The following is a 22917-nucleotide window of genomic DNA, read 5'->3' on the forward strand; positions in this document are numbered from 1 at the left end:
GTCTCAGTAATAAGTGCTCTGTCTAGTTGATAAATTTCCACACTAAACACAAACGTTGTTATTTGTCATATACTAACTGTTTTAATGGACCATTCTTCATGATCTTTAACAACCATCAATTGATCTCTAGGACTCAAATGTCACACTGCAATCCAGCTATGTTCAAAGAATCTAAGTTTAAGTGAACTACAATACAAAAGAAGAAAAAAACACATTAATTTGCTCTAGGGACAGAAATATATAAAGCACATTAATGAAGATGTGAACAACAAGAAGTGACTCAGGGCTGTTATTTTTCTCCACAGCAGAAATACTGTAATCAATCCAGACAGTTATATCTTCAGTTCCTCAGGTTTTAATAAAGGTAAGTCTAAGAATTCTATTTAGACTTTCAGACCATTACATCTTGAACCATCAGAAATAATCAGATATGTTTTAAATCAGCTAGGAGATAAACTGATCGATTTCATCCTTGTACAACATAAACTCTAGAGGTAGCTTAATTTTCACATTCATCAATTGTGATTATTTTTCCAGTTCCTCTTTGCTTTAAAAACTACATCAAACTCAGATTTCCCTGCAGCAGACCGGCAGGCCTAAGCCACTTAATACAAATAAAGCCCAAAATGCTTAGAAATGAAATGAGCTGTTTTTTAAAGAAGTTCAGGACATACACTTATGTCCTAAGAGTACAAAAGCATATGCCTACTTCTTTATCTGATAGTCTCCGGTGGCAACATCAGCACATCAATGTTTTATGCATTTCATACATAATGCTCCATGTAATTATAAAATCCAGACTGCAGAGCGGAATTAAGTTTGCTGAGAATGGAATGGGACGGGAGGAAGGACATGTGCTATTGAGAGAAATCATCCCATTCCTTTATCTTCTAGGAGATCTGCAGAAGCCTTTCCTTTGGAAAGAGCTCAAAGACAGATCAAATGTGATAATAAAGGTTCACTATCCGAACAGGTCTGCCCTAGAAATAGTGCTTTGGAAATTTGAGGTGGAAAGAAAGGCAGTCTGTGCCAGAAACTGATTAAATTTCAGTCATCTATCCAAAGCAGTCCCTGGTTGCTTGTAAAATGCTCCATATAATTACAGTAACTACGGGTTTTAAAGGAATTTACACATTAGCCTTTATCATGGGACTTTCTTTGTGGGTGCGTTTCTACTTTAAAATCAATATCCCTAAAATAAACTTTAATAAGATTTATTAATTTTATCTATGTGGACCTTTAAAAAGTCAATATCAAATATCTTTCTTCAGATTCTTCTTGGCATTTGAAGAAGCTTAGATATAATCAAATGTCATGCCCTCTGTATGTTAAATGATCATTGTTCTATGACTTTGCTCTTGTATACAACTTAGCCCTCTTTTAAACTTTGAAAGAGTTGTGAATCAATACTAAATACCGTTTAAAATGTATAGGTCATCCTGATACATGATCTCAGTACCGTGGACAAGGCCCATTAGTTGCTTCTTGAGCTATTATCTTGCTCAGCGTTAGATTTGAATAACCCACAGAAGTCGTTTGACAGCCCCCAGCCGACCCTGCACCACGGTGGCTAAAATCACTTCTTTGAAACAACCTACAGGCCTTTGAAACAACCTCAGGGAACAAAAAACAAAAAGGCTTTTAGAAAGTAGTGTCCCAGAGAAGATCACGACTACGCTGCCTTTCATTCAAAGTGCCATAAGGAGGATTGATAGGGTACCACAAATTTCAAACCTTTTTCCTTTCAGAAGAGACTGAGTGCTAACATTTCTTTACAGTAAGCTTCAAAAGGGAAGAATTCCTACCAACTACATACTCACTGGTTTGTTGGTATCTGGCTATAATCTTAATCCAGAGAGCAGTAAATTTATAATTTTCATTGGAGGGAAGAATTTTGAGGAAACCATAGTTTAAGATCTTCCTTGACACCAGAAGAGTTCCATCAGCAAAGCATAGAGGAAACATCGAATTGTGCTACCCACTAAAAATAAAACCTGTTTTAATGTCAGACATTTGTAAAAGTAAAGGTCAAGACAACCCCCATCCCTAAAATATAAGCCTCAGTACTAGGTTAGAAGCTTATTGATTAGGTCTCCTTTTTTCTGTGTCTACCCCTACCCCAGTGATAGTATCTTGGAAAATTTATTATAAAGTGAATTCATAATATTGAAACAGAACTTTACTGGGAGTCATACCTTAAAAAGATAATTTAATTAGCTGAGATAAACAGTGCATCTTTCCACTCAGATAAAGAAGACTGCAGAGAACGTTCAGATACTTTCACATAGTTAGCTATTTTAAAGTACTCTGTGGTAAGGATCACCTCAATTCCAGTATCTTTATCCACCTACTGCAACAAATAAGCTAGCTCTAGCCACCCCACTCTTCCTCCTACACACAGAAAAATGCTATTTGACACACAATTGAATCAAAACGTCAAAGGGCACAGAAGCGCTTAATTATCATTTTATAGTCTGCCCTTTAACTGGACTGTTTAAGAGAGATTTTCATTTCCTTTGTTATTAGCCAGTAAAGGACATTTTACATGATCTACAAAAAAAAAAAATCTATCAACTTTTTTAGGATGGAGTTTAGCTGCTTTTAGTGCAAAACCCAATTAACAGTAGTAACTTAATTCAATTAGTGGATTCTTCCCTGATGCAAAAGAAGTCCAGAGTTTTCACGATTATGAGCCATCCACGTTCCCATTGTCTGTCTGCTCTGCCACTCAGCATGCATAGCCTCTATTTTTTGTGAGTGCTTGCAAGATAGCACTAAAGCTCTGGTCATTATGTTCACTTTTCCAAACAATAGGAAGGGCAAGGGAGTAAGGGCCTGTGGAGTCATCATACTGCATTTTTCTCAGAACACCCCACCCCCAATCCCACCGACCAATCCAAAGACTCATCTTTATGTCTCATTATCCACCCCTATTTTGAAAGGAGGCTGAGAGACAGTTTTGTAGACAGACATATTGCTGTTTCTGACAATATAGGAAGGCTGCTACATAGGAAGAGGAGAACAATAAATATTAGGTGAACAATTAATAGTCTCTGCCCCACAATCTAAATTTACTCCTTAATATGCTTCTGAGGTGTCTCATTTTGCAGACCTGTGACCTAAAATCTAATGAAAATACTTCTCCGAAAGCTAAATGGGGATTCTGTTAGCTAAGATCTTTTAGCTTCATATGTCTGCCTGAGTAGCATCATACTTTAGAAGAGAAAGCTCTAAATATAAAGTACAATTTTAAAATAATTTGATTACATCAAAACTGCCCAAACCACCAACTGTTTTTTAGATGCCAATTTATTTTTCACTTGTGAAACTTTGAGATGATAGGCGTCTAAGGTTTCAGCAACTGTTATTTCCAAAGCTTAAAAGAATCAGAGAGGAAAATTGCTAGTTTCATGCTGTAAAATGTCCCTATTCTGCATCAACTGAAACATTATAGTTACCAGTACATTAATATATTGCTCTATAAATTACAATCTTTATAGATTAATTTTCTGACAGCTCTGCTGGTATAGATTTAATTCTTTTGCTTTGCACATTTCTGATGATCAGATTTTAATTTGAGTAAAGGTGAAATAGAAAGAAAACTGTTATTTTGATTAAATTGCTCTTAAGTAAATGGCAATATTTTTGGTCATCCAAGAGGCTTTTTCATTTCTAGCTGGTATTTGCCATATGCTAATAAACTAGAACATCACAAGATTAATGTCTATTAAAATATGAGTTTTCCTCACCATGGGTAGCATCTCATCATCGTGATGAGGATGACCAAAAATACCTGAAATATGTTGATGTTTTACAGAAAAATGGGGTCAGAAGATAATCTCAAATACTGACCCAATGAGGATTAATTCAAACAGATTTCTAAAACTGTCACATGTCACTGAATGAAACACATGTGATACACTGGCCCATGACATCTGCAGGTCATATCTGATTAAAGAAAAGGAAGGTCACACATTTCTATATCAACACGTATGCACACTTTGGGGAACGTTCTACTGCTGGGGAACATACAGAAAACAAAACTTCAATTTCTCCAACTACAATCCAAAAATATGTAATGTATCTTACTTGATCAGAGTCAAAGTGTGCTACAGGGGTTACTTATCTGGAGAATTTTTACTTCCTTGGGTCAGGAATTATTCTTTTAAACTGGAATATCTTTATAATTCAGCCAAGCTAATGGATCTTTCCTATTATACCATGGCATTATCATCTAAGTACACGAAAGCTGTTAACACATGGCATGCTTAATCACCATTACTACAAGCTGCCAACAGATGCATCAGTTAACAAATCTATTCTAATTGTGTCCTGGAAAGACGTGTTTCACACCTTTGGAGGTTGACATCTGCACCAGGCAGAAGTGCAAAAAAGTGTTTAAGGTCCACATTTACGGATACCTGATAGGTGCATTTGAGAAAATATGAACGTTGCTCAAAGGATGTTTTGAAGAACACAGAACACATGTTAATAACTATCACTGTTAACATTTTAAAGTTCAACAGATTAATTTGGCTGATAAGTACATATGTGACTGAATCATAAATTTCACAAGTGCTGGAACCATGTCTTAAACATATTTGCATGCCCCATAGTGCCTGGCACAGTGCCTGGTAAATTGAATGCTCTCAATAAATATTTGATGATAATGAGTATTTTATTTTACATCGACATCAAACCAAAACATCAAGCTGATGGAAAGGGAATTTTTCACTTCTAGATTCCTTTACTCCCTTATACTCATATCCTATGTAATTGCTTTTTAAAAATCAGACAGTGTAAAACTTTCTAACTAAAAAGAAATATGCAAGAATGCAAAAGATGATAGAGACAGAGGTTTCACATTTGCAAGCAAAGAGGATCGTTTTGGAAATACTTTATGTTATTACTTAGGATCTGAAATAATGATTAGGTAAGTTTTGACCCTTTGGAGGTATGTTACATTTTCTTTGTATTTTGGGACCATGGTATCCAGGCAGTAGAAATATAGACAGTGATATATCAAGTCACAGGCATGATACAGCAATAAATAAGTGCTCATCTTTTGCATGATTACTGCTGTACTGCTTTGGTATTATATTTGTTTTCCTCAAATAATTATTAGCTATATATAAATAATAAACTTTATTCCCTCGCTACCGGAAAATGATGTTTGACATTAAGGAAAGGTCAGGTATTGTGAGTGGGAAACCACAATGTGCATTGCCTTTAAGGATTATTGAATTAAGAGGTACATATATTTGACAAAGTATAGAAATCAAATAGCTACCATGTTGGCAGTGCCATTTTACATGCCATAGATTTATTGATAATTTAATAATATTTTTAAAAGTTAAAACTGTGAGTACTTAGTATGCATTATGATGTAAAATGTAATATCACACCCTTGAAGATTATATGAGAGCATTTTAACTACGGTAAATTAACCAATTATTTGGACATCAGATTGGAATATAACTTAAACAAAGGTGTTTAATTTTAGAAAGCACAAAAAAATTAAGTCGCTTATGTCAGTTAAGTTGTATCTGTTGATCTAGGGGACAAGTTAAATCAATATTACACCTACTTACACACAACACAAACTCTTTCCATGGGCCCAAGTTGTATTTTGATGTTTGTACGTGACAAATGGATTCTGCAACTCACAAGGATGCTTATGCTATAGATGTCATGGTAGAAGGTTTCCAGATGAAATGAGAAGAAAAAAAACATTTTTTGTCCAACTCCATGCCTTTCATTGAAGCGTAAAATCACAGCCTAAGTTTTATATTCAGAAATATCACAGGAGTAATCAAAATAAATATATGTACTCAAGGTTCTAGAATATATACTCATAACTTCTTTTTTTTTCTGATAGGCAACACAATTTCTGCCCTTAATTCTGGAGTCTCCTATTTTATTATTAGTATATTTGATCAGTAAAAGAAATATTTTAGCAGAGCTTGGAAATCAGAAAAACATAAGAACTTTTATAGAATTTTCATAAAATATTTTATATGCCAATCAAGTTGTATAAGTACCTCATGGGGGCAATTGATTTATATTAATCAAATTTAGCAGTATCTATGTTCCAAGAGCTTTGAAAACATTAAATTCAAACCTCCTAATGGAAATACAATTTAATCCCAGGTAGATGTTCTTGTTTGCCATTACCTGAATGATTACCTGGCCTTTGAAAGTTACACAAGCTTGAAATGTACCCAAAATATTGGACTCCTCTGAGGAAACATGTATAGAAATGTACAACGATAATACTTTTATTCAAAATTGAACCAAATACCCATAACATATGTGCCTTTCACCTTATTTTCTCTAGTAATATATCAAAGCAAGAAAGATTTAAAAAGAGAGAGGGATGTAGAATTTCATATGAAATTTGAAAGCATGAGTTCAGTTTTTGTGTTATTGTTTTGTGTTTTAAAAGTATATGTTTTTCTCTACCTTTGTTTAATTTTTTCCCCTTGGACAAAAATGTATCATAATAAGACTGTGATATTTTACACTGAAATGAGTTTCAAGTTTATGCACTAGGAAGTTCAGCGACCTGGGAATTAGGAAACTCGTTTCTGAAATAAGCTGTACCACCATCTGGTCATATAACTTTGGGCAAATCTTGAAACCTCTCTAGACCTTGTAGATGTTGTTCACAATGTTGCAAAGTGAGGCTATTGGAATGAATCATTTAAAAGGTGTTTATGTTAAGGCTTTCCTTAGCATCTACCAGAGTGTAACCACTACACAGAGGGACCCAAAGAGAAATACCCGGACCTGGACTTTTTATTGCCTACCTGGGCTTCTATCCTAAATCTGCTCTCCTACTTACAGAAAGTGGACTGAAAAAAATGTAGAATTACCAGAGACACCTTTTATGGTGCCTTATTAGAGCCTAAGCATCCAACCAGAGGACATAGCCCTTTAGCTGCATTTATCCTGGGCACGTCCTTGACTTTTTTATTTATTTATTTATTTATTTATTTATTTATTTATTTATTTATTTTTTGAGATGGAGTCTCACTCTATTGCCCGGGCTGGAGCGCAGTGGCACCATCTTGGCTCACTGCAACCTCTGCCCTCCAAGTTCAAGTGATTCTCCTGCCTCAGCCTCCCAAATAGCTGGGATTACAGGCACCTGCCACTGCGCCCGGATAATTTTTTGTATTTTTAGTAGAGATGGGTGTTTCACCATCTTGGCCAGGCTGGTCTTGAACTCCTGACCTCGTGATCCACCCACCTTAGCCTCCCAAAGTGCTGGGATTACAGGCATAAGCCACAGCACCTGGCCTCCTTGACTTTCTTTTTAGCCTTCCAGAGCTGGGGGGTTCCCTAAGCAAAAAAAAAAAAAAAAAAAAAAAACTCCTTACTTCCAAATGTAATGGAAAGTTATAGTGTTCTGTGGGAGTCCACAATTATTACTGTGATGAGATTGCTATGATGCAGTGGTGGTGGCATGGTTGTAGTGGTGATGATATTGACAAGAGTATGGTCACTAGAAGAATACAAAACGCATTATTGGTAACTTCATTCAATTTACTTTGATAAGAGTTTGCTTTCAATCTCAGCCTGATACCTTTCAAATCTGCTGGAACCTTGATCTTAGACTTCCTAACCTCCATAACTTTAAGAAATAAAACAAATAATCCAGTTTATGGCATTTTGTTACAGCAGTTCAAATAGACCAACACAGGATTTTTCCTGATAGTTTCAGAATAGCATAATGGTTAATAGCACATGTTCGGAAACCAGCTAGCCTGTGTTTCATCTGGTTCTACCACTTGCCAGCTGTGAGCCTACATAGGTTGCTCGTCTTCCCCATATCTTGGTTTCTTCTTCTATAAAAACGATACTTACATCTTGGCCATCATATCAACACCAAATCAATAACGTGTATATTACATTTTTTCAGATAAACTCTCAAAAGGGTTAGATATTATTAACAACCATTATAACCTATGATCCAGTCTTTCTGTCATATTAGTTTCATTTCTTTTAAACATTTTCCCAATTTTAGGATGAAAGGTTAGAAAATGATTTCTGTGTTGCAACTTTCCCAAATATATCAGGATATTACCATTTTAGTGGCTTTAAAAATGCCAATTTTACAGTTATGATTTTCTAGCCATTAAAATTGATGTTACATAAATATATATTTCTTCAAAGGCCTTAAAACAGAAAACAAAAAAGCAATGAAAATGGTTTGTTAACATTTACACAGGGCTGCCTATGAATAGTGAGATTTCTGGTAACTTTTACTATATTCTTTCTTTGTGTATGACCTACTAACACTTTTATTTTCTCAGAATTGGCACTTGTAAAAAGTACTTGCTCACCTCTGCCTGAAGTCATTATCACACATTGATTATCAGTCAGTACCTTAGAGGAATTAGTTGCCAGTCAGGGACACTAAGAATCCTCACAGGATAGATATTTGAAGGACAGCAGAAGCTGAAGAGCAGGGAAAAGTGTTTTCAGGAAAAAAGAAATAAAGGTGTAAATGCGTCTTTGGTGTTGACTAAATACAGTGGGCTATGTCAAGGGCTTCACATGTTCCTTTGTTGCAGTATATTTTCTATTACCAAAAATGAGCCTTCCTTACTTGAAACTAACCATCACAAAGTCCTCCTTTTAATAATGAATTTAAGTAACTTGCCCGAGGTTGCATCTACGAAAGAGCCAAAATATAAAACCAAATGGGTTTGAATCTTACAATTCTTCCAAGGCCTTATGAATCATGTCATAATAACAAGATAAATATGTGTTTTTTAATATTTGCATATGCTTCTGCAGTTAAAAATACTTTTTGTGAAGTATTTCACCTAATCCCCACACATACACACAAAAATATCCTGTTGAATATCATTATCCCATTTTACAGATGAAATTGGAAAGCTCAGAATGTGCAATTAATTTAAAATCATATTGCCAGAGCTGTATCTTAAATCAATAATTTCTGACTCGGTCCAGTGTCTTTCCAGTGTACTACACTATTTTCATTCATTAGTTATTTACACATACACAATATTGAAATGAAGTCTACACAAGCCAAATCCTCACCACCAAACCAAAACTGTGATGCTTGTTCACAAAAACACATAATTTAGTGTGAGAAATAAAAAAGAACTAACCCTTTTCAGAGTACAGATGAACAAATACAGGATTAAACATAATTTCCATATATGATTCCAACTGCCCCTCAAACATTCCCCACAACCCCATTTTCCCTAATATCTAAATCAGTTTTGGAAGGAGGAATATAATGTATGCATTTCTTTCACCATCTGTCAGTTTTCACTGATTTGGAGATTCATCCCTTCCTTTAGTTATTCTACACGCATTAAATCCTACTGATAGCCACACTCCTGTGTACCACGCAGTAGGGCTACAGTGTTAAAAAAAAAAAAAAAAAAAGCACAATCTTTCCTTCATGGAGTTTACCAACCCTTGCAGTGCTTAGTGGAAAACTTCTACTTCAATCAATAGCAACATTAGTTGGAATCTAGGTTCCAAAAATTTCCTAACACTTCCTTCTCTTCAGCAATTCCCTATTTTAAGTGCAAGGCTGCTTTAAGTGTTGCTGTTTGTAAGACAAGGGAGATTATTATCAGACTCCCATTGTGATGACCTTCACTTACCACTCTTCTCATTCCTGATTCATATTCAGTGGCCTTGTTGGAGAGTCTCCTCTACTATGCCAGCCCGCCACTTCCAGATATGTTTCACCTCCCTTCTTTGCCTGCACCACTCAGAACAGGATTTCTGGAAACCTTTTGTGCAAGCTATAATAATGTTTCTTTTTCTAAATATACTGATAAAAATATGAATGCGACGGATTGTGATACTAATCAAAGATTAGAAAAGGGAATGATTCCACAGTAGCCCATTTTAACCCTCTATTTCACTCATGTTGATGAGGACTAGTTTTCTAATTTCAAATATTAGCCAGGTACAGAACCAAGTGAGACTGTAAGTCTTGGTGGAGCCAGTTAACTGTGTCCATTTCCTTGATCTTCCATCTGAGTTAGGGCTGTTCCTTAATTGCATTTGTAATATTCCTGTGCTGATTGCCCAGGTCCCTGAGGATTGCAAATGTAAAGCGCACTAGACCTATATATGTATGGCTGTCAGTGCACAAAGTTTCTAGGTGATACCATCATCCAAAGGAGCAGGGAGAGCACTCCGACTCAGCTGGGGCGTCCGGATGGCCTAATCCTCCTCTGGAAAGAGGTCATAAACTTTTCCATGTGTCATTCTCATATGAACAGGAGGCAGGGAAATACTGGGTAGAAGAGGGCAGTCCCTGGTGAGGACCCCACCCTCAAGCCTGGACAAGTGGCCCAGAGTGAGAACTTTACCTCCCCATTTTCCCACTCGAATGTTACCTTTTCAAAAACCACCCTGGCCTGCTCTGTCTCCCATCTTGTACCCATGAAAACCCCAGGCTCCACTGGCAGAGGAGCAGCAGAGAAGGAAAGAAGAAGGAGCTTGACATCAGGGAGAAGCAGCCTTGACTTCACAGGGACAGCTTGACAGTGGGACCTCAAAGAAGAGTTCAGCTGGGGATAGTCGATTTCCAGGGGAAGACTAGCTTCCCACTCCATCCGCTTTCCAGCTCTCCATCACTTCCCACCTTCCAACAGCACTAAAATCCCTGGCATTTATCATCTTAAATTTGCTTGTGCAACCTGATTCTTCCTAGATGCCGAACAAGAGCTTGGGATACAGAGGGCTGTCACACTGAGCTGTTAAACACGTAAGCCATCCACGGATGACAAAGCTAAAAGAGCGCACTGGAACACACACTCTCTGGGGCTCCAGGGGTTGTGGGTATCCCCCTAGATGCTGCTGTGGTGCAGGACAGAGTCCTGCTCCTGCTGGTGCCCCAAAGCGCTCATCCCAGTCCCTGCACTCACTCACCTGCGTGCTCCCCGTCCCGTGAGGGATTGAGAGCTGTGGGCTGAGTAAACAAGCCACCCCCTTCTTGAAGACCATGAAGGCATCAGACAAAAATTTCCTGTTCCAATTCTAGCATTATGAGAGCTCTCAGAGAAATCATCATTTGCTTTATGTGAAAAGAGACCAAGTCTTCCCTGTGTTTTCATGGTTACTAGTATATGGTCTTCTTTCAAGTTCATCACCAAGTTAATCTCACTGTCCAGATCTACGTTTTTTGAAGACCTCCATTAGTCTACAGGATTTTTAGACAACCAAAAAATTGCTAAAGAGAGTTGCCATTTATCTTACACCCTGGCAGTTTTTTTCAGTGATTCTTAAGCATTGGATTGTGTCAACTAACCAGTTCCAGCCCTTTGAGGTTCTGTTAAGTGCACTTTGAATTCTGTGAATTTGCTGAAGCCTTCAGTCAAATAATTTGAAAATAGGGGTACAAATAGGGTCAGAGTCTTTAGGTCTGAAAAATATTACTCTCAAGTTTCAATTTCCATTTTTTCCAATAACCTTCTCTAAGTAGAACAGTAATATACACGTTTATTTTATACAATTATTTTATAAATTGTCTAAGCTAAAAGTGGTATTGACTTATTACAATTCAGACTACTCTTGGCCCGACGCAGTGGCTCACACCTCTAATCCCAGCACTTTGGGAGGCCTAGGGTGGCAGATCACCTGAGGTCAGGAGTTTGCGACCAGCCTGGACAACATGGCAAAATCCCGTCTTTACTAAAAATACAAAAATTAGCTGGACTTTGTGGTGCGAGCTTGTAATTCCAGCTACCTGGGAGGCTAAGGCCCGATAATCTCTTAAACCCGGGAGGCAGAAGTTGCAGTGACCCAAGATGGCGCCACTGCACTCCAGCCTAGGCAACAGAGCAAGACTGACTCAAAAAACAAAACAAAACAAAAAACAAAAGAAAACAAAAAACTACTCTTAATATACATGCAGTTAACATTTTCTTGGTATCTAGTCTGGCTCAGGAACTAGGATATTAACTGATACCACAAGGATCAATGATTACATGGCGTCTAACATTGAGATCACAGTAATAGAAATTAAGTGAGTTAACTAAAAAAGAACAAAGAAAATACAGGATCCAAGAAGGTCCTTTACAACTGCAGAAGTTACTTTGTGCTAACTTTGTCATAAACTTGGAAATTTAATAACAATTGTTAATAATTGCATAGTATTCACCATGTACCAGATATGTTCTAAGTGATTCTTTATCCCTAGAAAACATTGCTGTTCCTCTTTTGCAAATGAGGAAATTGAGACACAGGGAGATAATGCCATTGGAGTAATTCCAGACAACCCAGAAACTGAACCCAGGCAGCTTGGCTTCAATGTCCAACCTCCTAACAAGTTTATGGTACAGCCTCTCACTAAACTCTGCTCTTGACCACTGGGTCTTCAACTGCCCTCTTCTTCCCCCTGTTTTGAAAGTTTTACACTTTTCTTATTCTCCTATCTTATTACACTATTATTATTGCCTGGAATGCTCTTCTTTCATCTGCCTTGTGGCACTAACTCTTACTCAGCATACAAAACTCAGTTCATGGTTTACTCTCTCTTTTGAATCTTTAGTCTAATTTAGAGGTACCACCTCTAGATTCCCATAGTATCTTGTGAATGTGTATCTGTATAACTAATATTTGTTGAGCATTGAAGTGTATTAAGAGATAAGGCCTCCCCATGGATTATTTTATTCCATCTTTGCAACAACCCTATAGGGAAGGCACTCCATTTCACTGAAAGAATATTAGGACATCGCCACAATTAAGGAAACGGCTTAAGCTTAGAATTAATTAATTAATAGTAACTGACAATGTCAAGATTCCAACTCAATCTGATTCCCAATGCCTTGCTCTTAAGCATCGTACCCATATGCGTGTTGCATACATATGCACACACACACAAAATTACAATCACAGTACTTGCTTTATTTGCATCTCACCTTTACTGAAAGCACCTTAGAGTCAGCCATGGTTTATTTTATTTTGTATTCCCAGTTCCTACCACAGTGCCTAGCAAATAAATACAGCATAAAATTTTAACTTCTGTTAATCTTTCTTATTGTACCTTATTGGTTCCTTGGGGTATTTTTGTTTGTTTGTTTTGCCTTTAGTCCTTCACCTGATAATTATTTTATGTTGTTTCCCAGGACTTGAAACCTTAGCCTTTTCAGTCTCTAAAGACTGCCCACTATGGCATTAGCTCCCACCTGTTACACACATGATTTCCAAATTCAAAGGACCTGTACTCTCTTGGAATTTATCCTTCTCCATACCTTTGTACATTCTGAACCTTCTGCCTGGAATGTCTTTCTTTCCTTTCTCTGACCTAAAAACTCCAAACTTTTCTTCTGGATTCAGCTCAGCCATGAGTTCTGTTAAGTTCATCTGTTCCTTCCTCTGTAGTTCTTATCTACGTTTCTTTGGTAGCATATCTTGTGAATTGCATCATATTACAATTATGTTTACCTGTATCTCTTCACCTTAAGAGATTATCAAAAAGAGCTGTGCTATATTCATTTTGGTATCCTAGTTTCTGGAAGAGTGTATCACAGAAAGTGTGCTCGGAAAATTCTTTAATAAATGAATGAATGAGAAATCTGAAGAAAATGTTTTTAATAGTACTATATTTGCAAGAGGGTGCTTTTTATTGGGAAGCTATGTGTTAACATTCTGTCATTTTATAATGAAAGTAATTTAAAGATAGCATAAACAAACAGTATGTTATCTCTACTTCAAATATAGATTTAATGTAAGGAGATTAATATTTTATTCTGTCTTTTTATGCCTTTTCAATGTGTAATTAACAATAGCAGGACACGTTAACCTTATCACTAATATCCAAGCTTCTGCTTTTTGAAGAGTCAAAATCCTTTGCCCAACTTGTGCTTGCCCCAGGTCACGAGTCCACATCAGAGCTTCTGGTACAGAAGCAATTTTTTCTCTTTACTAGGGTAGCAGGGTCATCTGATTGGACTTTCCATGGTCCTGGCTGAATAGGAAGGGAATTAAATTGAAGTGTCAAAGGAAATTACTCATTCTAAGAAGCATTCACACATTATCTATGGCCAAAACCATCTCCGACACTCATTTATGATTAAAATTAAAAGTAAGAAAGAAGAGGCAGTTTGGCAGCACTTCTATGAAAATAAAAACGTGAGGACCAAATTAAATCGATGGTGCTGGTCTGTGGCACACCAGATAAGAAAGTGGTTTTCTCAGTGGTGTTTTAGAATTTAGAGGCATACCCAGTGAGACAGGAGAGGAAATGTATGCTCCAGTGTGAGTTAGTCTATACAGAACTTCCTTCTAGAACAAACCTTATTTAGGTTGATGCCCAATAAATTCAAGTCACTCAGACATTCTCTCATGGAAAGTTGTGAGGGAGCAAAGGGTTTTGTTTTTTTTTTGTTTGTTTTTTTTAATGGAACCTTAAAGATCTCAAAGGAGAAACCTTCTCTAAAACAAGCCCATTTTCCACGTCGTCAGTGGACATGCACGGCTTTCGTTTTATTTTTGCCATAGACCCAATCACATGTTTGAAACCTATCACATGTCTAAGGTAATCGACGGTTACAAAGAATGGTGGAAAACATAATTTCTCGATAACATATCCCTGGAATAACATGGAGTTGAGGTCAAAATGTATCCTTTAAGACATTTCAAAATTATACAGCCTGGCTTTAAAACTGTGCTGAATCCTTTGCGTGTAGAGGAAATAAAATTAAAATGTTAGATTTAAAAGGAAACTCAATATTGATTATTAGAAGTAAAAATGTATTTTTTTGAAAGGCCATGGAACTATTTTAGTTCTTGGAATAAATATAGCAGCAAAGATAGTTTAAAAGAGAAAGGCCTCTAGATTTATTTAAAGACATGTCATCTCTGTGGCCCCTTCACAAAGGGCAGACAAAACAAAAATGATTTATCAGTAGGGCTATTTACCTTTTAGAAAACTGATTTGTTTTTTATGTAGGCCTATTTTTGTACTTTTATTTTATTGCCTGGTACTTAAGCGCTTAAGAATGTTTTTCTTCAAACATCAGTTTTCTCAACCTAGTAAGCATTTATATTAGCCTTATAAAAGCAAGCTCTTTTCAAATTTGAAGTAACAGTTTACTATTTATTTCATTCTGATTTTTAAGCATTTTAATGGAAGTGATACTTACATTACTCTCATGTGACCATACTACCAGATGGTTCTACATTTCTATAAAAACATGTTTGTAGAGCTCACTGGGAGTTACATATATTTGTGTATCTATGATGTACCTGCCTGCTAAAGCTCATCAACACTAATGAAGAATTAGTACCAATTACTCTAGTAAATGCTAGTAACTGCATTTATTTTAGATCAAAATTTGAACTAAACAAATACAAATTCAAATTCTAGGTTTTTATAGTTCCTTTAGGAAGTGTAAATTCTAATGAAAACTATTTATTTCCTGAGAAACAAATAGAAGATGGGTAGTGGTTATTATTTTTCAGACAAAGTTATTCAGTGCAGACTGTGAAACTGACTGTATCTATGAATGGAACTAGACTTAGAGTTAGTGACAGTCAGATTTCCAGAACACTGAACCTGTGAAACAAAGATTTTTTTGGATCCTGCTATAGGGCTAGAATCATAATATAACAAGCATAGGTATTTAACAACAGATAACCATTTTAAGAACAACCAAAATTTCCCGCCTGAATATTTCCCCTTGGTAAGATTATTGTCATAAATGCCCAAATGAATCTACTAAAAATATTACTTAAATGTCCATATGTTTTAGATCCTATATTGAGTCCATAGAAATTACAACAAATACTGAAGAATTAGAGTTACAGTGGAATTAATCAAATCAAATTAAATCTCCATTCCAATTGTATCATGTACCTTTGACAACTTTCTGTGCGTTTTTTATGACCTTGAAAGAAATCAATTGGTCTTGTCTGAATTTGGCTGTGCCTCTAAATGATTCCAAGCTATGCCATCACTATGATTCTTGGGTCAGTCTACTGTTTTATAACAAATGATAGTTGGAAAAAGATTCCATCTGGCAATTTAGTCATAATTTTAACCAAGTATCTGTGGAATTCAAATTTACTTTGGTCAATCACTCTAATAGGGTTAAAAAAAATCAAAGTAATCTAATAAATTTCAATTTTCCATTAAGTAACTTATGTTTCTTAATTTAGTTCTTAATACACATATTAAGCATCTTACATTTAATATGTTATTTTATATTTTAACAGCATAATGAGGTCAATATTATTTCCACATCTTATAGGTGAAAAAATCAAGACTTATAAATTTAGCCAACTTTTCCTCTGACACACAGCTAATAGGTTGTGGGATTTAGATTTGGGCTCAATTCCTTCTGTTTGCAAAGTTCAGCTCTTTATCCCAACACCAGTGTTTTCCAAATTGCACTCTGTGTTTTTCTAGAAATGTCTGTCAATAGATACTCTGAGAAAAAAGTGTGCAAGTAACTTTTTTTCCTAAAATAAATCTTTTTAATGTATACGTAAAGAATATAATAAATTCATGCTTACTGTTATTATACAACAATCTTTTTTTTCTTTTCTTTTCTTTTTTTTTTTTGAGACAGAATCTCACTCTGCTGCCCAGGCTGGAGTGCAGTGGTCCAGTCTCGGTTCACCACAACCCTCCTCCTCCAGGGTCCAAGCAATTCTCACGCCTCAGCCTCCTGAGTAGCTGGGATTACAGGGGTGTGCCACCACGCCAAGCTAATTTTTGTATTTTTAGTAGAAACGGGGTTTTACTATGTTGGCCAGACTGGTCTTGAACTCCTGAACTCAAGCGATCCCCCAACTCAGCCTCCCAAAGTACTGGGATTACAGGCATGAGCCACCGGGCCTGCCCAGCAATCTTTCTTTAACAATAAATCGTTATATTTATAATTGTGTGTACAATAAAAATATGTTTTAAGGGCCAATGGAAGATTAGCACACAATTCAGAACTATCATTTCCTTGTGTCTGAGCTTAGGCTGCTATAAGAAAATACCACACGCTAAGTGGCTTCAACAACTGACACTTATTTCTGATAGTGGGGTAGGCTGGGAATTCCAAGATCAGTGTGCCAGCATACTCAGTGTTTGGTGAGGTTGCCTTCCAAGGCACATGGCTGCCTTTTCACCATATCCTTACAAGACAGAGAGAGAAAGAGAGTGTGACAGAGAGAGAGAGAGAGAGAGCGAGCATGCACTGGTGCTTGCTCTTCTTCTAAGGAAACTAAACCCAGTTGCTGGGGCTCCACCTTCAGGACCTCATCTGAACCTAATTACCTCTCAAAGGCCCCACCTCCTAATACCATACACCTAATACATTTGGGAGTGGGACTTCAACATATAAATTTTGAGGAGACACAAACCTTCAGTCCACAACAGCTAAGGTGGCAAATAATTATGTGGTAGTTTAAGGGAGTAAAACACAATAAACTGTAAGTTATTGCCAATAATCTGGTTTATGGATTTCGTAGTAGATTGACATGTGGTCATTACATTACAAAGAAAAAAAAAATTTTTTCTTTTTGAGACAGAGTCTCCCTCTGTTTCCTGGCCAGAGTGCAGTGGCGCAATCTCAGCTCACTGCAACCTCTGCCTCCCAGGTTCAAGCAGTTCTCATGCCTGGGCCCCCCGAATAGCTTGGATTACAGGGGCAACATCACTACGCCATAATTCAATGTTCTATGATAGCACATTGGTAGCCTGAGATTGACCATGGTGTAAGTATTTATAAACAGAAATGGCAAATGTTACAAATCAGGTTTAATTTATTGTTTTGTTAATTGTCTGGACTTAAGAAAGTGATACAGAAAATGTTAGTTAATACAGCAGATTATAGGCTGGGCACAGTGGCTCACACCTGTAATCCCAGCACTTTGGGAGGCTGAGGCATGTGGATCACCTGAGGTCGGGAGTTCGAGACCAGCCTGACCAACATGGAGAAACCCCATTTCTACTAAAAATACAAAATTAGCTGGGCATGCCTGTAATCCCAATTACTCAGGAGGCTGAGGCAGGAGAATCGCTTAAACCCAGGAGGCAGAGGTCGCAGTGAGCCGAAGTCATGCCATTGCACTCCAGCCTGGGTGACAAGAGCGAAACTCTATCTCAAAAAAAAAAAAAAAAAAGCAGATTATATTTAAAAGTGTGTTTTGGCCGGGCGCGGTGGCTCACACTTGTAATCCCAGCACTTTGGGAGGCCGAGGCCGTTGGATCACGAGGTGAGGAGATCGAGACCAGGTGAAACCCCATCTCTACTAAAAATACAAAAAATTAGCCAGGCGTGGTGACGGGCGCCTGTAGTCCCAGCTACTCGGAGAGGCTGAGGCAGGAGAATGGCGTGAACCCGGGAGGTGGAGCTTGCAGTGAGCCGAGATTGCGCCACTGCACTCCAGCCTGGGCGACAGAGCGAGACTCCGTCTCAAAAAAAAAAAAAAAAAAGTGTGTTTTGTGCAGAACTGTTACAACATCAGTAACATAAAAAATCAAGGAAATATTTTTCTCATATTTAAAAACTATTAATTTTCCAATTTGGCAAAGAAGCAGCTCATGCTATTGATCAAGTGAAGTTCCACCGTATGTCTTTGTTTTTTCACTTTTGTGTTATTCATTAAGGTAAACAAAAATATTAACCAGCATTTTCATCAGAACTGTATTCATTCATCAATAATAAATTCGTTCATTCATCAGACTTCTTTGCTGAATTGACTAGTAAATCAACTTTACTCAAAATCTGATTTTGTGACACTGTTGAAAAATTATAAAAACTGGTAATGAATTTTTGAAAGAAATAGCCACATTGAAGTATAGGTGTATAAAATTTATAATAAATAATATTATATTTTTCATTATTGATAGAGTTAATGCTACATGGCATCTGGCTTCTAGGTGATCCAAGAGAGGAAGAACCAGTGGAAACTACATGCTTTTTATGACCCAGCCTTAGAACTCACATAGCATCTTTCTTCATGAAACAAACCCAAATATAGGGCAGCTCTCAAAGAATGGTTAGTTATTAATAGATGCAAGTCACTAAGCCTGGGCCACCTCCAAGCCTAGGCTGCATTCTCTCTCTCTCTCTCTCTCTCTCTCTGTCTCTCTTCCTGCTGCACTTATCCAAGGTGATACATTGCCATTGTGTCTCAAGAAGAGTTGCCAGTATTCCATTGATACATATGCATTTTAAAGAACCCGTCTGGCCAAATAACTTCTGATAGCCATGCATTCTGCTACATTGTCTCATCTATTCTTATCACCACAAAATCAATCCCTTCCTCAAAGTAACTGGAAGATTAATCATATTTTTGTTAAAATATAAGAAAGGGAAGTGATAAATTATCCATTAATATCAAAATAAAAAATATAGATATAGAATAATTTTCACTTTGTAAATATTAATGCAACAGAATCTGTACAGCATCTAGAAAAATCAGGTGAATTGCTTTTAGTCAACTAATCCTAGCTGTGCTAGATTCAGAATTATTTTGTGAAAGAATGAGAGAAGAAGAGAGAAAGAGAAAGGCAAGAAAGAAGTGGAAAGGAAGAAACTATATGTAAAAATGTAAAAATGCTTAGAATATTTTTCATTCATATTTTAAAATTCATTAGTCAAAATATATTCAATTGATATTATGAAGTTTGAAATAATTCATTACGTATTATATTCACTTAACTAAGTACCATTTCAAAAGATTTGAGCTTTTGTTGGATCTATTATGGATTCTGAATTTTATGATAAAATAATTTTTTAATATTTCTAGCCTCCATTGTCTAATATTTGGTTTTCTATGGCAAGATATAAGACAGCAATAGCAATATTTTGCTTTTCCATAGCGAGTTTGTAAAAGTACCATCTGTTAACCCAAAGCTAAGTTGCACACTAAGAAATATTGACAGGTATTTGGGGAGCAGAAGATGAGGTAAAAGGGGAAAGAGGTGGAGACACTCACATAAGAATAAAATACTTTCTATAAAGGCTTTCAAAATATTTGCAAAGTGAAAATTATCCATTACGCTTATGTAGAAATAGGTCAGAGTCACATTTTTGCAATTGCTATAATCCTTTCGGCTGCTTTGAACACCCACACCCCATCTACGGCATTATAATCTCATAATCGGAAGGAATAATTTGGTAAACCATCTTTATCTCAAGAATATGATCTTTAAGCTCAGTATAGTCCACATCCCAAATTTGAGCATGTCAGCATCAGAAGCTACTATTAACTTTTGTCTCCTCAAAATTTATATATTGGAGCCCTAACCCTGTATGTCACTGTACCTGGAGATAGAGATTTTAGTGAGTAATTAACATTAATTAAGGTGATAAAAGTGGAGCCCTAATTCATTAAGACTGTGGCTTTATAAGTAGAGAAAGAGATCTCTCACTTTATCTCCCCACTCCCTACCCCTCCATATGATGGCACAATGAGAAGATAGCCATCTATAAAGACAAGATGAGAACTTAGACAAAGATCAGAAACTGAAGCAGCTAGCACCTTGATCTTGGACTTCTCAGCCTCTAGAACTATGAGAAATAAATTTCTATTGTTTGAGCCAAGCAGTCTATGGCATTTTGTTATGGCAGTCTTAAGTGACTAAGATTTTGATACCAAGAAGTGGGGTGCTGCTGTAACAAATACCTAAAAATGTGAAAGTGGCTTTGGAACTTTCAAAAGCCTAGATTTCCCTGAAGCGACATTAGATATACAGACATTAACACAATTCTGTTGAGGGCTCAGAAGGAAATAAGGAGAGCTGGAGAGAAAGTGTTCGTCGTGAAGATGTAGTCATGAATGGAATGTTGGTAGGAATGTGAACACTAAAACCCATTCTGCGTTGGTGCAGTGGCTCATGCCTGTAATCTCAGCACTTTGGGAGGCTGAGGCGGGTAAATCACCTGAGGTCAGGAGTTTGAGACCAGCCTGTCCAACATGGCGAAACCCCGTCTCTACTAAAAAACACAAAAAAATTGCCAGGTGTGGTGGTGTGTATCTGTAATCCCAGCTACTCAGGAGGCTGAGGCAGGAGAATTGCTTGAACCCAGGAAGCAGAGGTTGCAGTGAGCCTAGATCATGCCACTGTACTCCAGCCTGGATGACAGAGCGAGACTGTCTCATAAAAAAAAATTTCTGGTGAGGTCTTAGATAGAAATGAGGGACAGTTTATTGGAAACCAGAGAAAAGGTGATACTTATAAAATACGAAGGAGCTGGACTGAATTGTTTGCTAGTATTTTGTAGTAGAACTTGCGTGCAATGCAATTGGGTATTTAGCTGAGGAGATTTCTAAGCAAAGTAAAGTATGGAGGATGCAGCATGGGTCCTCCTTATGTTTATAATAAAATGTGAAGAAGGAATTATTAATCAAAAAGGAATCAGAACTTGGATATTTAGAAAATTCTTCATATTGCAAAAAATGAGAAAGCTTGTTTTAAAGAAAATACTAAGGGTGTGGCTGAATAACTAGTTGATAAAAAGATCATGGATGCATTTCACGGACTTAATCAGGCATCTCTGCAAAAGCCAGGAATACAGATGGAATAGACCAGCAGAGACATTGACAGTTTTAACTAAAAAGGGCAGAGAAAGCAGGACAAATGCAAGAAGGCTATTGGGCTTCTTGGATTCTACAGGCCTTAAACCCTAAAGCTATTCAGCTGGGAATGTGCACTTCCCAGAAAAGGGAAGAATGAAACTGAAGATGAATCAAAAAATCATCAGGCATGTCACTCCCACCACAGACCCAGAGGGCAAGGCTACTTCCTCCTTTGTTTCAGCAAACCAGGTAGCCACCACAGAGGCCAAGTGAGCAGGGCCACCCCACAGAGCTGAAGAAGCAGAGCTGCACTGCAGAGCCATGAGGTGACGTCGACACCTCTTAAGCCTGGAAAGTAAAGCATCAGATCAAAGAGGATTACTCCCAAGTCTTAACATCTAATGGATCTTAGCTTCTCCTGTAGCTAAGAGTCTCTAAAATGCACCTCCCCAACAGACACACACACACACACACACACACACACACACACTTACGTACAAACACACATCCCTGATTTAATTCAGATGTTCCTGGTGTGTTAAAACAAGGCAATGACAAACTCATCCTCTGATAATCAGAATCTACTTCTTGACAGTAGCCTTTCTCCTTCCCGTCTGCTCCACTTCTCTGACCAAAAAAAGGTAAAATTCATATTTTAGTTCTAGAAAGGGAGTGGTGATATGGGGAGGGGGTTGTTGAAAACAATTTTATTAAATGCTTCAGATGATTTATCTGAACTTGGCTAAAAGTAAACATGAATTGAGATGAAAATGCTTGAGTTTGAGAACCAGACTTTAGAAATGTTAAAAAAAAGAAAGAAAACAAAACCAAGAATAAATAGCACCACCACCACCAACAACAACAAAGAAAGGTCTAACAATGAATAGCTTTCAAAGATTTCTCTTTCTTGCTGTCATTAAAAAATAAAAACATTTTAAAATTAGGATGATATAAAATATGAGATGGCTGACCAAGCCTTTCCAAAGTAATACTGGGACATAGTAAACAATTACATTATATAAACCAACCATCTGAGAAGAAATGATAATTAAAGTAATGCATCTGCATGCTTCATTGATTTATGAATTTGTTTAATGATTCCTGTTCAGAGTAGCAAAAGCTATTATGCATTCACTGATTTTAAGAGACAATATATAACTGCTTGACCTTTTGCTGCACCAATGGAAGTAATCTGCAGTAATACTCCAAGAGATTCAGTCACACTGATTTTTGATTACACTTAAACCATATATAGCTTTTCTTCATTGAAAAAGTTTTATGATTGTATATTCATAACTATTGATTGTTTTGGATGGAATCATGGAACCCAAGCAAAATTGCCTCCCAAGAGCTAAGGTTAGGCTTAAATCAATGCAAGCAAAGCCAATA

General features: G+C 36.9%; 1 protein-coding gene across 2 annotated transcripts in view; it reads left to right on the forward strand.

Annotated features, from left to right (window-relative positions):
* The window catches only part of ADGRL2 (adhesion G protein-coupled receptor L2), a 691023-nt gene that overhangs the window by 21222 nt on the left and 646884 nt on the right, over window positions 1-22917 (forward strand). Inside the window, exon 2 of one of the 2 annotated variants that reach the window (XM_063624180.1) lies at window positions 306-364. The exons of the other annotated variant lie outside the window; for it this stretch is intronic. The gene's annotated coding sequence lies outside the window, so the exon portion shown is untranslated. The remainder of the gene's footprint in view (window positions 1-305; window positions 365-22917) is intronic. 2 annotated transcript variants of the gene reach the window in all.

Source organism: Symphalangus syndactylus, chromosome 12, assembly GCF_028878055.3.
Source record: "Symphalangus syndactylus isolate Jambi chromosome 12, NHGRI_mSymSyn1-v2.1_pri, whole genome shotgun sequence".
In the NCBI taxonomy this organism is placed as follows: domain Eukaryota; kingdom Metazoa; phylum Chordata; class Mammalia; order Primates; family Hylobatidae; genus Symphalangus; species Symphalangus syndactylus.